The 12,188-nt window shown below is 44.8% G+C and overlaps 1 protein-coding gene and 1 pseudogene across 1 annotated transcript in view; both read left to right on the top strand.

The window, feature by feature from the left end:
- The window catches only part of Scd5 (stearoyl-CoA desaturase 5), a 153,712-nt gene that overhangs the window by 72,257 nt on the left and 69,267 nt on the right, over positions 1 to 12,188 (top strand). The window lies entirely within an intron of this gene.
- LOC105743830 lies at positions 3,583 to 9,753 on the top strand (annotated as a pseudogene).

The raw sequence follows: 12,188 nt of genomic DNA, 5'->3' as shown, positions 1-12,188 counted from the left end.
TATTTATTCGTGGTACCGGGGATTGAATTCAGGATCTTGCGCTTGCCAGGCAAACTCTTACTCTACTGAGCTATCTCCCCAGCCCTATCTTATTTTTAAATTAGTATATGAGTTTTTTTTTTTTTTTTAATTTGATTATGGCCTGAAAGCTGCTAGTCTTGAGAAATTTCCCATCTGTGAGCCTCCTGGGGGAGGTGCTCTCTCCTGGTGGACTCGGGGCTTTGCAGAAGGCCTGGAATGAGGAAGGTAGACCTCCAAGCTCGCCAAAGGCAGAAGTGTGATTATACTCTGTGCAGGCATTTTGTTAACAATCAGGCTTGATTTCATGCCTCAGAGTCAGGTGAAGACCAGAAAGCCAGGCCATGGTCTGTGCTGTCAAGGAAAAAGATCTACCTTGGGTCATTCATGGCAGCTTCAATAAGACAGCGCAGGAGAAAATGTCAGAGAAAGCCTCCTGAACTGGAGCTCATGAACCAGGCCAGGTGGCCCTAGTGACACGTCTCTCATCTGAGACAGGAAGGGCTTTCTTGATATCCCACCCACCCCCCGGAACCGGGGATTGAACTCAGACCCATGTGCTTGCCAGGGAAGCGCTTATTCTACTGAGCCATCTCCCCGGCCTGGCCTTTCTTGATATCTTGAAGGAGTACTCTGTGGTTACACTTTTTACTTCTTTGTCCTATTTAGGACAGAAATGTTTTTGTGGCTCCAACAATTTGAACAGAATGTTCTGTAACGGGGAAGCGCAGCATGCACCCATCCCTGCCAAGTAGCGTGGTACTCCTCTGTTATTGCTGAGAAACGCTATCCGGTACCCAGGAGGAGACATGCATTTTGATTCAGATGATAGGAGCTTCAGTCTGTGCTGGCTGCAGGGCAGGGTGGCCTGGCAGAGGGGCACTGCAGGAGAGAAACAGTCCTTGGCATGGTGATGGGAAGCAGAAGGGATCAAGGGAGGAGGAGGGACCAGAACCTTCCAGCCACGCCCCCTCTGACCCACCTCGTCCCACCAGCCTTCACATTTAGCAATGAATTCATCCGTAGACTGAGCAGTGGTGAGTGTCACACCCCATGATGGAATCACTTCCCACAAGTCCGACCTGTGAGCTCATGGGATCTGGGAGGGGCATCTAGATAAGAACTGTAATGCTTTCCTCACCACCCACCTCCTGCCATCTCTAGATCCCCTTTCTATATGTCGCATTTTCTGGTCCCTCGCTTTTATTTTGTTCTTTAAATTAGCTATACATTGGGTTTCTTATACTGTCAAAACTGTGTGATATTTAAGCTGGTGCTTCTGATTTATTTCATTTAACATTGTGACCTTAAGGTTCATCCATTTTCCTACATGTGACTCAAAAGAACTAAAACCAGTCAGACTCTCCCAAAATAAAAGGCCGGGTCAAAAGATGGGCAACTGGAATGAACAGGACTTCATTTCTGCCCTTGGCCTGTAGTTGCTACAGGGAAGAAGACCTTGGTAAGAGCTGGGTGCTAGGGTGAGCACTTCCTTCTAGTCAGTGGGTTTTGTTCTTGTTTGTTTGTTTTGGCTTGTTTTTATATTACTGGCGATCAAACCCAAAGTCTCTCACAGGCTGTGTGACTGCTCTACCCCCGAGTCACGTCTTCAGACCTACCTACCCTCCCTCCCTCCACTTTCCTTTCCCTTTCCTTCCCTTCCCTTCCCTTCCCTTCCCTTCCCTTCCCTTCCCTTCCCTTTCCCCTCCCCCTTTCCCTTCTCTTTCCTTCCTTCCTTCCTTCCTTCCTTCCTTCCTTCCTTCCTTCCTTCCCTCCTTCCTTCTGGGTGCTGAAAACAAGTGGAAGCCAGAAGAAACCCACAATGGGCTGGTGAGATGGCTCAGTGGTCTAAAGCACCTACTTAGAACAAGCTTAGCAAAGCACAGAGACCGCGGTTCAATCCCCCAGCACCACATGCCAGCCAGCCCCGCCCCCTGGTGGGCTGAGCTGGCCACACACACACACACACACACACACACATAAATAAAAGAAAAAGGGAATATTTAAAAAAAAAAAAGAAATTCCAGAAGAAACCCACAGTTCCAGCCCATGGAAGCCACCATCGCAGGGTCATGGCCCAGGGGCAGGGTGAGGCGCGTCTCAGGGCCCAGCTTCTCCAGGTGCGGCCCACGCTGACCCACTGGCTCCACAGCTTCTCCATCTGCTGCTCTCCAGCTGAGCACATGGAATTTCTCAGTGCTACCCACTGGTCTCAGACCAAATACCTCACTGCACCACCTTCCTGACAGACAAAGCCACGCTGCTGCTGGAGTGGTTTTCACAACAGGGGCTTCTCCTCAAGTTTGTGTTCTAGGTCCCACAACACCTAGTCCTCACCATCATTGTCCCCATACCCAGACTCAGTGTTCATTCAGAGACTTCCAGAAATAAAGGGACCGCACCTGTCTCACTGGGAGCTGGGTGAGGGCAGACCTGACTGGAGCCAGGGAGTAGGAGAGAAGGCTGAGAATCTGACTTAATGGGCTTAGGGAGTGGAAAGAGCCAAGCACGGTGGCACATGTGTGCCTGTAATCTCAGCACTGGGGAGGCTAAGGCAGGAGGATCACCTCAGTTCAAATTTGAGGCCACCCTGGGCTGCATAATGAGTTCAAGGTCAGCCTGAGCTGCATAACAAGACCTTATTTCAAAAAAGTCGAGAGAGAGAGAGAGAGAGAGAGAGAGAGAGAGAGAGAGAGAAGTGGGGAAAGAGAAGAGCTTAAAATAGATGATTGAAGACAATCCATTTTTCTGTAAAGGGGCACGGGGAAGTGCACTAGGATCTCAGCAAAGAACTGTGTCAAAAGAGCTGGTTATATCTCTTTTTTTCTTTTTAAATAATTTTATTGAGAAATAGCAATGAGACAGTTTCAAAACTGATTAGTAGCAGTTTCAATAACTAATACATTGCTTTTTTTTTTTTTTTTTTGTGGAACCGGGGATTGAACTCAGGCCCTTGTGCTTGCCAGGCAAATACTTATTCTACTGAGCCATTTTCCCAGCACCCAACATGGCATATTATTGTCATACTTATTATTCATTGTGGTGATTCAAGATGCAGACATGATATCCTGTCCACAAACACTATTAGAACAAATCTCTCTATTCAATGATCCAAGAGAATACCGCTTTATATCTATCCTATCTATTTTGAACATACAGATACAAAATGGTCATTCATTTATATCCCTCTTTTTTGTTTAGTTTTGTCAGAGAAGGGTATTCGATTATCATTTAAATATTGTAGGTGCCTGAATTCAGCAAAATATTCCAAAATAGTCCGGTAGTCCATAATAGCAGTGGGTTTTCCATAAGACCGGCAAAGACAAAAGTTGTTAACTTGGCTGGGGAGATGGCTCAGTGGAATAAATGCTTGCTTGGCAAGCGCAAGGGCCTGAGTTCAATCCCCGGTTCTGCCAAAAATGAAAAAGAAAAAAAAAAACAAAAACAAAAGCAGAAATTGTTGACTTGAGCCTTTTGCAGCTCAGCATATTAATATGGCTTTACTTTTTCATAAAAGCTGGTTAACTTTGGTGGCCCCTGGAAGTGGGGCTGGTGCGGGTCGCCATGTTGCAGCAGGACAGTAATGATGACGCTGAAGATGTTTCACTGTTTGATGCAGAAGAAGAGACAGCTAGTAGACCTAAAAGATCCAAAATCAGACATCCAGTGGCATCATTTTTCCATTTGTTCTTTCGAGTCAGTGCAATTATAGTCTATCTTCTATGTGAATTGCTCAGCAGCAGCTTTAGTGCCTGTATGGTCACCATTATCTTGTTATCATGTGACTTTTAGGCAGTGAAGAATGTCACAGGTAGACTAATGGTTGGTCTGCGTTGGTGGAATCATATTGATGAGGATGGGAAGAGCCACTGGGTATTTGGGTCCAGGAAGGCAACTTCTCAAGAGAGTAAAAATGTTTCAGAGGCTGAATCAAGAATATTTTGGTTAGGACTTATTGCCTGTCCAGTCCTGTGGGTGATATTTGCCTTCAGTGCTCTCTACTTCAGAGTTAAGTGGTTGGTCCCAGGTGGTGGTTATTATGGGTGTGGTGCTGCAAGGTGCCAACCTGTATGGTTACATCAGGTGTAAGGTGGGCAGCAGGAAGAATTTAACCAGCATGGCTACCTCGTATCTTGGAAAGCAGTTTTTAAGACAAAATACTGGAGATGACCAGACTTCCCAAGTAGACAAAAAAAATTATGTGTTCTATTACCTTGGGGAACAATTGAAGAGAGTCTTGATTCTGAACTGTTTAGAGATCCGTCTGTTTTGCAAAGAGGCGTGTTGTGTTTGTTTTCTACTTAAAAACTTTATTTAAAAAATATGAAACAGGGCTGGTGAGATGGCTCAGTGGTCTAAAGCACCTACTTAGAAGAAGCTAAGCTAAGCAAAGCACAAGGACCGCGGTTCAATCCCCCAGCACCACATGCCAGCCAGCCCCCCCCCCTGGTGGGCTGATCTGGCCACACACACACACAAAATAAATAAATAAATATTTTTAAAAAATTTTTTTAAAAAATATGAAACAGGTTTCATATTGTTTTTAGTTCTTTTCTATTTTCTGGGGCTAGAAAGTATAGTATCAGAAACATTTGTTTTATAGTATACATGTGTACGCACAGCCATGTAATGGCAGTATATCCCAAAATAATGTGCTCATATGCATATGTAACAGATCTTTACATTTTGATCCATAGAGCATAGGAGGGTGTTCTTAGTCTGTTTCATATTTCTGTGTATTTACATATTATTTCTGTAGATTATTTTCAAAGTAAGTTTTGATTCTATGTAAAAATGAGTATTCTGGGTTGTATATGAATTAAGAAAGTTAATATGTACTATATGGTGAAATTTATTTTAGAAATACATGCAAGCAGGTAAAAATCCAGGCTAGTAGTGTTGACTAATTTTTAAAATTATGTTTTTATTTTTGAGGACAATAATATCTAAACAGAATCATCATAGTTTATGTTTACGGTGTACCCAGGGATTGCTGCTGTTTTATTTTAGGGAAAGGATAGTGAAATTTTGCTTTGGAAAATTCCTGAAACTCCCTTTTGTGGTTCTTGGACTAATAAATCTTTTACTACTAAAAGAATATTATTCTTAAAAAAAAATTGCTGGTTAACTTTGAACAACAGTTTGGCTGGATTGAGAGAGTGCTGGAGAGGTGTCCGGGTTGTAAGGATGCTGACTGTCTCAGTGAGTGAACCTACAGAGTGCACAGCTGACCATGCTGTGAGGAGGCGGGTCCTTGCTGAAGCAAGGTTGTCACGGGCCAACAAGATTGCCCAGCAACAGAAACATTGATGAATAAACCAGTCCTTTCTTAATTTTTGAATTTGAGACAGTCTTGCAACATTACTTATTCTGGCTTTCTGGGTAGCTGGGATTATGAGTCTGCACTGCTGTGCCCTCCCTATAAGAGGTCAGTCAGTTTTTTAAAAAATTGTATTTATTAGTACATGTTTGCCATCCATAATGACTACTTTCCAAGTAGTACATGTATTTGGTACGTGTACATGACACACCTTAACTTTTTATGTTCCCTCCCTTCTTGCCCTCCATCCTCTATCTCTTGGTCCACTTCCCACTTACAGTTCCTTTTTCTTTTATTTTGTTCTTTATTTATACTTTAGACTTATTGTATGAGAGAAATAATGCCTTATGTAGGCTTGTGTCTCTGATTTATTTCACTTAGCATGATGGTCTCAAGGTGCATCATTTTCCTACAAATGACTCGAGTTTATTCTTCTTTATGGTAGAGTAGCCCTCGATAGTATAAAAATACCACATTTCTCCATCCCTTTATCTGCTGATAGACATACAGGCTACTTCCAAGATTTAGCTGTTATGACTTGTGCTGCTACAAACACAGATGTGCATGCACCACATAGTAGGATGTCTTTACTCTTTTGGGAAGATGACTGGCAGGGGAGGAGCTGAGTCAAGTGGAATTTCTGTTCTTAGTCTTTTGAAGAACCTCCATACAGATTTCCATGGCTGTACCAGCTTACACTCTCACTAATGTAGGAGGAGGGTTCCTTGTCTCCCACTGCCTCACTAGCATTTGTTTTTTGTTTTGATTTTTTTTTTTTTTGGAGGGGGGTTATAGCCATTCTTTCTGGGGTAAGATGAAATCTCAGCATTGTTTTGCTTTGCATTTCTCTAATGGCCAGTGATACTGAACATTTTGTCATGTATATATTAGCCATCTGTATTTCTTCTGTGTAATAATCTATTCATTTCATTTGCCAATTTTTGATTTGGTGTTTTATTTTGGAGGATCTAACTTTTTTGAGTTCTTTATATATTCTAGGTACCAGTCCTCTGTCTAAGATGTAGCTGGCAAAAACTTTTCCCATTCTGTAGGTTGTCTCTTTACTCTGTTGGTTGTTTCCAAACTTTAATTTGATGTTATCCCATTTGTTGTTTCTTGGTGTTATTTCTTGTGCAATTGGAGTTCTGCTCAGATTTACCTGTGCCTATGCCTTCAAGTGTTTTTTTTTACCTCTTTTATCTTTTATCAGACTGTTTCTATTTCAACATTTTTTATTAATTTATTGAGAAACAAATAGCAATGAGACAGTTTCAAAACAGGTTAATAGGACAGTTACAATAATTAATACATTGCATATTGTTGTCTTCATAGTAGTTATTCATAGTACGAGATGCAGGCATGATATCTTGTCCAAACACTGTTAGTACAAATCTTTCTTCTCACTGAGTTAAGAGAAAGTACCTGTATATCTATTTTGTATATATATATTTCACCACAAAAGCTCCTTCACTTATATCCCCCTTTTTTGTTTAGTTTTGTCAGAGATGGATATTCCAATGCCATTTAAATATTGTAGGTTCATGAATTCAGCAAAATAATCCAATATAGTCCACTAGCCCATAATAGTAGTGGGTTATCCGTAGGACTGGCAGTGTCAGAAGTTGTTGACTTGAACCTTTTACAGCTCAGCATATTAATATAGCTTTACTTTTTTCTGATCAAGGAGATTATAGGGCCACAAAGGAAAGCACTCGATGAAGTAGAGCGTACCTAAGGAGAGTCACCTAGAGAGAAAACATTCTCTCAGGCTTTCACAGAAAGCAACTTGGTCAAGCAATGGCCATGAGTCATCCACATGGCTGACACTGACAAAGGATCTACAAACTGCAGTACAGGGTTTCAGGATAAATCCTGAGGGGATTTGACTGCCCTTGTCAGACACAAAAGTTACATTTCTTGTTATATAGGTCTTGCTTTATCTTGGTCTTAACCATCCAGCAGAAAAGTACAAAAATGAGGTATATAAAAAATGTTTTAACATTTAGAACTTTGCCCTCCTTTGATTTTAGTTCAGTACCTGGTGGGAGGTATGGGTCTAGATTCAATCTTGTGGGAGGTATGGGTCTAGATTCAATCTTCTGCGTGTGGAGAGTCAGATTTCCCAACACCATTCTCTGCAGGCTGTCTTCCTTCCAGTCTATATTTTGGCCTCTTTGTCAGAGACCAGGCAGCCCACTGTGTCTGGGGCTGCTTCTGCTAAGGCATCAGTCTCCAAGGCAGCGTGAGTACCATCTGCTATTACAGAGGTGGTAAGAACCCAGGCTCAGATGCTCCTAGGAGGAGCCCCAGGACATGCTGATAGGCTCAGGGAAGTGGGACAAAGTTATCAGATGAGAAGTGAGGGGAGTTGTCAGGTGAGGTGCGGTGGCATGAGCAGGGAGGAGAGAGAGCAGAGGAGAGAGGGCATGAGCTCCCACTGAGCTTTGAGTTCCAGCTTTAAAGTACAGCCAGCATAGGTGAGCATGTTGCTCTCGGTGACTTAGTCGCACAGGTACCTGCTCAGAAAGCATGTGCAGACAGCCACAGCCCAGCCTCGCCGGAGGTTGTTTATGGGCCCTGGACCACTGGTTTCTTATTTAGTGATAAGCGTGATGACTGCTATGTAGGTAAAGGGGTATGTCATGGCTGGCCCGGTGTGAGCTGTGTGTGGACTACATGAGACTTGGTTGGACTCACTCTTGCCTTTTTGTTTAATCTGTGATCAATAGCAGAGTAAGTCACATGCAAAGTCATCATTTTGTGTTCCTTAGTGGTCTTTTATGCTTGTTGTCACATAAGCAGTAAATCAGCCAAGAAAAGTAGTATTTGCCCAGGACTTTAGAGCAAGCAAAATTGACCTAACCAAAGACAAGAGGGGTATTGGAGGAAAATAGGTAGAACACATAACAGCCCTCCAGCCCTGCTGCCTTTTCTCTTGAGGCAGTTCTCACGACATTACTAAGTTGCCCAGGCTGGGCTCAAACTTGCAGTCCTCCAGCCTTAGCCTCCCAGAGTGTTGGGATCACAGACATGCACCATCACACCTGGCCATGAGGATAATTCTTTGCTGTGGAAAGCCTGTGTGCTCTGTAGGCTCCTAGAGACATGCCTGGCCTCTACGCACACAATGACAGGGGCACACTTTGAATTTAGTTTGTGACAACCAGTGATGCCTTAAGACATTGCCAGTGCAGGGGCATGGAGAGTGGCAGGGAGATAAGCTGGCAGCTTTCCCTGAGTTTGGTGCATTCTACAGAAGTAGCGGATGGCCTCCGTACAAAGGGCAGTAATAGGGCCAGCAGTTGCAGCCTGGCACAGCTTGGAGTTTGCATGTGTCACCTCTTTTCATCTTTACACTAGACCCACAGACAGGTATACTGTTTTGTCTGCTCTGTGGGTGGAGAAACCAAGCTTTGAAGAAAGTGCCCCACAGGTGCGCCGTGTGACAGCGATCAGTCCTGGGTCCATTCTAGCCATCTGGCCATGCACAGACACGTACACACCTCTGTTTCCAGATCCCTCCACAGCATTGCCAGCAGGCCTTCCCCTCTCTCCCTGTAGAATCCTCTCTAAAGAGGAAAAACTGATTTACTGGCCCAAGCCCAGAACTGACTGCAAACCACTGAGCTGGCTGCAAAACCAGACATCAAGTACGGTGTCCTCTTCCATGACCCCCAGGTGTCTTCCTCCTCTGCTTGCTTCTCACTGGTGGAAGACAGCTGTCTGCTCTATCCTGCCTGGCTGGGTGCCTGGATATCAAAGGCTCTGTTGTGGAGTGCTGGGGACAGGTCACCCTATCAAAGGGAGCCTGGGGTGTGTGCATGCACACACGTGCACCAGCAGGACCTAGATGGAGTTCCTATGAGTCACTTAGCCTTCACCCAGGCTCCTAGGAACAGCAGCCGGTGGTGGATTAGAGTGCAGTTTAGCATTCACCGGATCTCAGGTCTTCTATCTGTAAATCAAGCATGTAAGACCACATGGCCTTGTGAGGGACAGGAATTTCCCAGACTGGGCATCAGAAGTCGCTGTGGAGAGATATATGTCTGACCTCTACCTGCCTCATCTTGGGTATGTGAGCCGGCTTTCATTGCAGATGCCAAGATGCTTATTTTATGTCTTTGGGCAGGAAATCTATAATCTGATCACAATTTAAAATCATATAGCAAATAACTTACTTTATAGGCTGTTGTCCACACCAGAAGGAAAGGGGCTATGTGGATGTAGGTATCATGTACACCCAGCTTTGAGTGCAGTGGTGAGTATGGAGTAAGAGCTGAGTAACAGACGCATGAAACCTTGGGTTGGCTGGTGCTCGTGTCTATGGTAAAGTGAGGCCTTGCTGCATGCAGAAGCGGGCTGAAGGTGTTGTGGACCGCAGAGTAAATCTGGAAGCTGCTGTAGGGCAAACGTGAGGCCAAGGCTTTGACCTTCAGCTGTGTCTGAGCTGACTGGAAGGAAACAGTGTACCCTCACTTCGGCCAAGGAGATGAGGGGCCTGCAGGGTCAGGCACTAGACAAGCTCAGACCACACCCGGGCCCTCTCACTCCCATATAACAGAGGTCTAGTTGTGGTACCCACTCTTCTGACCTGTGCTGGGTACTAAATGAGTTCTGTACACAGAGCCCAGAGTAGGGCCTGGCACACGGGATGCGCTCTGTGGTACCTACTGTTCCCAGCATTCACTCTGACACCAGAAAGACCAATTATCAGTGAGGATTTGGAAGTCCCACCTCGTTTATTTCTGACTTGACACGGTCTTGAAGGATCTGTCCGTCTCTCCCTCTCACTAGATCCAGCATTCAGGGAGTTTTAATCCGGGTTCTCGCATCTCTCCAGGACTTTGTGGCTGCAGGTGGCAGACAACCAGACTTTGTGGTCTCATCACCCTTTAACCGGTGTTGCCCCAAATGGTGGATCTGGATAGGTGGGGACCTCTGGAAGGCCAGGAAGCTGTCACTGGCAGCCAGCGCTTGGGCCTGTGATCCAAGCGCGGCAACGAGGCATTTCTGCCTCATAATCTTGGGTCTTTATAGATCTAGCCGTGGGACTGGGATCAAGCTGAGGCCCCTGTAGGAGGCTGTAGAGGATTCAAGATCCGTGCTGTGACATCTGTCGGTAGCAAGTGTCCGAGGGTGAGAATGATCCTGGTGGCCTCTTAGGCGAAGTACTGTTTTTTTGTTGTTTTGTTTTGCAGAGTTTCCTGTTACACTGAGAACAGATATAATGACAAATCTTATAGGAAATTAGTGATTTTTTTTTTTTTTCCCAGAACCGGGGATTGAATTCAGGCCCTTGTGCTTGCCAGGGAAGCACTTATTCCACTGAGCCCCGGCCCCGGAAGTTAGTGATTTTTTAAACACTGGCTTTGTTGAGTTGTAACTCAGCTAGTATGCAATTCATTGGTTTTTGGTACAACATTGTGCAACTCTCACTGAAATCAGTTTGAAAACACTTTTTGGCACCTCTCATGATTAGCAGTCTCTCCTCTTCTCCCTGAACTCGACCCATGCACAGCAATTTGTCTTCTGTCCCTGTGGCTGGTGAATTTTTCTGCAACCAGAATTTAAAGATGCACCTGCTGTCCCTGAGGGGAAGGCTCCTGCTCAATTCAGTCTTAGTTATCTAAGTAACAAACCACTCCCAAATTGAGCAGTTTGCTCTGTTTCATTTTAAAACAAAAACACATTCACTTTCACAGTTTTTTTTTGGCGGGGGCAGGAATCTAGGCACAGGTGAGTGAGGGCTTTGGCCTCAGGGTCCCACACGAGGTTGCAGTGTGGATGGGGAGCAACCTGGGGTGGGCTCTGCTGCCACGCTTGCTGCTATGGCTGTTGGCAGGATCTGGTCCTTCTTGGGCTGTCACACCAGGGCCCCAGTTCCTGGCTGGCTGTTGGCTGGAGCGACCTGCAGCCAACCCCTCTCTACCAGCTCCCCAACACAGCTTTCTCTATCACAGCCTGCTGGAGAGAGAGACTGTTGGCCAAGGCTTTGCAGCCCAGTCACAGAACCAGCGTGCCTTCCACATCGCTGTGTTCTCCTGGGGAGAGGTGAGTTGCTAAAGGGAGATGACACAGAGCCGTGTGAGGGGGGAAGTGGGGCTGCCTAGGAGCCTCCATACCAACATCACATCCTGCAGTCCTCCCCGCTCAACATCTTGTTACTGTATTTCTATTTTTGCTTGTGCTAACAAAAACTCAGTGACTTGTTTGCGTCTAGGAGTCCATATTTGTTTTGTCAACTTGTGATTCTGGTTTAAATTGATTTAGTGTCTTTTTCTGTGAGCTGTGAACTAATTGGGAAGGCTTTTGCTCGTTACTTTTTTTTTTGTCCCTCACAGTTCTCAATTCTGTCTGAATATTTTACCGCCTCGGAGCCAGCTAACCAGCATTCATCAGAAAATGTGCTTAATATTAGTCTTCATGAAGCTCATAGAAGAGAAGTTAAGAACAAAGAACCTGCCCTCTCAAAGTAGAAAAACAAAGTCTGTGAAGGGGCCACCTCCTCAAATTCTCAGATTAGCCCAGGTTTTTGTGGTTTCTTGTTATTTGGGCCATAACCAGATGGTTGCCTTCCTCCTAAAATTCTGCAGAGTTTAAGCATCAGAAATCCCAATTAATTTAAGCAAGAAAGGCAAAGTTTGTTGACTTTGGGAGCTCACAGGATGGGGAGAACTGCAGATGTCCAGGGCCTGCAGCACAGGAAGTTCTCCTTATGCCTAAGGGACCTCTCCGTTATCTTCGTGTTTTATCTTCTTGGTCTCATTTCTTGTTTGTTTTTTCTTTTGCCTTCTAATACTAGAGAGTGAACCCAAGGCCTTGCACTGAGATACATCTCCAACATCTTTTT

Source organism: Octodon degus, unplaced genomic scaffold (assembly GCF_000260255.1).
Source record: "Octodon degus isolate 3935 unplaced genomic scaffold, OctDeg1.0 scaffold00173, whole genome shotgun sequence".
Taxonomy (NCBI): Eukaryota; Metazoa; Chordata; class Mammalia; order Rodentia; family Octodontidae; genus Octodon; species Octodon degus.
Note: the sequence above shows the minus strand (reverse complement) of the source record. Positions and strands in the feature narration are given on the sequence as shown.